Source organism: Athene cunicularia, assembly GCF_003259725.1.
Source record: "Athene cunicularia isolate RWA chromosome 27 unlocalized genomic scaffold, athCun1 chr27_part1, whole genome shotgun sequence".
Lineage (NCBI taxonomy): Eukaryota > Metazoa > Chordata > Aves > Strigiformes > Strigidae > Athene > Athene cunicularia.
The window spans coordinates 5,475,126-5,478,818 of record NW_020799138.1 but is presented as its reverse complement, the minus strand read 5'-3'; the positions used below and the strand labels follow the sequence as shown (position 1 = coordinate 5,478,818).

At 46.7% G+C, this 3,693-nt stretch overlaps 1 protein-coding gene across 1 annotated transcript in view; it reads left to right on the top strand.

Moving 5' to 3' along the window:
• Positions 1 to 3,693, top strand: part of LOC113489116 (olfactory receptor 6F1-like) — an 8,594-nt gene that overhangs the window by 2,171 nt on the left and 2,730 nt on the right.

The window sequence follows — 3,693 nt, the reverse complement described above, 5'->3', positions numbered from 1 at the left end:
CTTTCCAATTGTTTCTTAACATGTTTATCTTTTTGGGCTGCAGTCAGTGCTGCCCCTAATACAGCACACACTACAGATTTTCCTTTGCCTGGTCGCGACCCTTTTGCCCCTGCAAGCACACTGATATAACTCGCCACTGCTTCTGGATTTTGCCAGTTATCGTGGGCCCAAACCTCTACTAAAGGAGGAGGACAAGCCTTATACTCATTCAGCTTCTCAAAAATAGGGGAGCAGTCAAGCACCGACATTTCCTGGCCAGTCATGGCTTGCAACTGCTCGAACCTCTCCCGGCTTAGAGCTGAGAGGTCACATCCCGATTCTCCCTGTCTTTATCGGATAGAGAATCAGTATCCCTCCGACCCTCTCCCAGCTTAGAGCTGAGGGGCCAATTCCCAGTTCTCCCTGTCCGAGTCTGTCGGACAGAGAATTGTATTTCACCAGACAACAAGCCTCAAAGTTCAAGCCTCCGACCCTCTCCCAGCTTAGAGCTGAGGGGCCAATTCACCAGACTTTCCGATACCAGAGGGGATCCCGCTCCGATGAGGGGGACAAGTGACTCAGATTCGCAAATCCCCAATTGGAGCGGACAACAAGTAAGTCTCCAAGTTCAAGCATTTATTAACTACCTAGAATGCACTAATTGAACACATGATAATTGGCCAAGTACAGAACAAGCTGTGGCAAGCAATATAATATGCTTTGCATTTCTTTCCCAGGCTGTTTGTTTTAGTTTTTCACAGGCCTGGTTTCTCGGCTCTCACATCCCACCCCGTGACTCAAACGCTCCAAGTTTTGACCATTGTGATCTCAAAGGGTATAGGGAAAAAGAAGATAGAACGTAAGAGAGTGTATATCCAACTGCTTCAAGTCATACTATGAAAAGCAAAACTTTGCACAATATCACAATACTAATATCTGCAAGCGATCTTCCCCACCCCATGAGTCCTGAGGATCCCGGTGATGTTACCCATGACCCAGGGTTCCATCCATCAAACCAGTTCATTGGTCGAAAAAGTTCTCTGTTCCTGTTGGAAATCTTTTTCACTGTGGCATGGGTCTCCTCTGTGGAGGTGATGGCAGAGGTGCATTGTGGATGGGGATGCAGCACTCTCCCTCAGTCAGACTCAGCACACCGTACAGTCCATGTTCCTTCAGCAATGCGAGCTGGATTTTGCAACGCCATCCTAGATGCTTGGTGGATCTGCACCTTTCATTCCTTAAAGGTATATCTTGTTAGTACATATAAATGCTAAGTTAAATTTTCTAAAACTATTTGAGGTTACACAATCACATTAGAAGGTCAATAAGGATTTAAATGGGAATACAATGTAATATTCAGCTACAATTTGTTAATGCTTAATTTGTGGGACCAGACCCCTCCAGCTAGTCTTTGATTACTTCATCTTGCTGTTGGTTATATGATATTTGCAAGCACCAGTGTGCAATCACGGGTGACCCATAGGCTTCCTTAATTTTGGAGGTGATTCCCAGTAAGGTAACTTGAGGCACAACTCCAGATTAGCCTTCTAATATGTAGATTCTCCACACTTAGCAGGTATGATTCCACAAATTATATAACAATGTAAGCAGATTACAAATAATAACTAGCCGATATTGCCTATAACTATTGAAAGCACTAAAAGTAACATAGGTCTTTGGTCATCCAGGATCAATATCCTGTAAAACAAATATATGCATAACAAAACAATGATGGTTAGAAAGAAGGGACAATCCCCCTGGTATTGATACGGTATTCTTTGAGAACGAATTACCACCATCTCCTTAGTTCTATCCCTCCCTTTGTCCGAAAGGTCTGCTAGGAAGGCGGGGCGGGGGGGCAGCTTCCTTCTGCCTTTCCAGGCTCGAATGAACTTTTCTAAAACTGCAGTAGTCAGACCATCCATTAACTCCCGGGGAATCCCCTGTTTCATTCCCTCAATCCACAAGAGGTTTCTCTTTGCTCTTAAAACTTGCAGAGGGGAAGGAAACAGATTTTCCTGCTTTTCCATTCTGCGTAAGGAGGGCTTAGGTTTACCCGTTCCCCTGGTAAGGCCCATTCTCCGGCCATAATTTATTAAGTCCTGAGCTATCTCTCCCCAAGTCATGGGCTCTCCCGCTCCCCGTCTCCCCCTCTGTAGGGTTAATGCAATCCGCAAACGATTTTGTAATTGTACTGCATATGATTTCAAAGAGTCCGGCAAGCCACGAATCAGGGGAGTCATTTGATCGGGATTAGCAATTAATAACATTGGGGCAGGCTGCTGCGGAACCAAACGCCTGTCATGCATTAGTTGGAGACAAGCAGCCTTCTGCAGACTTTCAGTCAAATGATTTATGGTTGGGGTCTCAATATATACGGGATCCCCCCTTGCCAAGGGGTCCAGACTCCCAGCCCAATAAGCAGCTCGTTGAGTTAACAACCACGGGTCTCTCTGGTCGTCAGTAACTAAGGAAACCCCTGGCCCCCAGTACCCCTGGGCCTCATCTTCTGATAACAAAATTCGGTCGCCACCAGTCAAAGATACCCTCCACACATATTCAGTTTCAGTTTCCTGAGCTCGTCTGGTGTATTTCTCCTGAATTTTAGCAAGCTCAGTTGCTGGGTACGGTGTAGTTTGAGTGGTGACCTGCGGAGCTCTTCTACCCTGACCCTCGGTGGTCTCCGTTTTAATTAATGGTCTTAAATTTGCCCCCTTGTTTTCGGGGTAATAAATCTCTCGGCTTATCTCTAAATCCTTTGTTGGATGCAAGGGTCTGGCTGCTGATTTTGCCAGACTTGTAACTCCCTGTTCACTATCTGGAACAGAGCCAAGATCTGCCTGGTTGCAGGTTTCTTGTTCATTCCCCTCCTTTTCAGACCGTGAGATTTTTTCTCGGTCCAAGGCATCTAAGAGAGCTGTGCGAAGCTGCTGAGTGGTGTTACGCTCATCAGCTAATTGGCTTTTCAAAACTTCAATTTGATCTTGCCAGAGTTTAGCTTTTTGTTCAGTAACTTTATGTTCCTCAACCAATTGTTCCTGGAGAGCCTTTACCAGATCTTGTAGGGATTCAGTCATTTCCCTTTCCAATTGTTTCTTAACATGTTTATCTTTTTGGGCTGCAGTCAGTGCTGCCCCTAATACAGCACACACTACAGATTTTCCTTTGCCTGGTCGCGACCCTTTTGCCCCTGCAAGCACACTGATATAACTCGCCACTGCTTCTGGATTTTGCCAGTTATCGTGGGCCCAAACCTCTACTAAAGGAGGAGGACAAGCCTTATACTCATTCAGCTTCTCAAAAATAGGGGAGCAGTCAAGCACCGACATTTCCTGGCCAGTCATGGCTTGCAACTGCTCGAACCTCTCCCGGCTTAGAGCTGAGAGGTCACATCCCGATTCTCCCTGTCTTTATCGGATAGAGAATCAGTATCCCTCCGACCCTCTCCCAGCTTAGAGCTGAGGGGCCAATTCCCAGTTCTCCCTGTCCGAGTTTGTCAGACAGAGAAGCACTATTTCACCAGACTTTCCGACACCAAAGGGGATCCCTCAAATCCCCAGTTGGAGCGGACAACAAGTCTCCAAGTTCAAGCCTCCGACCCTCTCCCAGCTTAGAGCTGAGGGGCCAATTCACCAGACTTTCCGATACCAGAGGGGATCCCGCTCCGATGAGGGGGACAAGTGACTCAGATTCGCAAATCCCCAATTGGAGCGG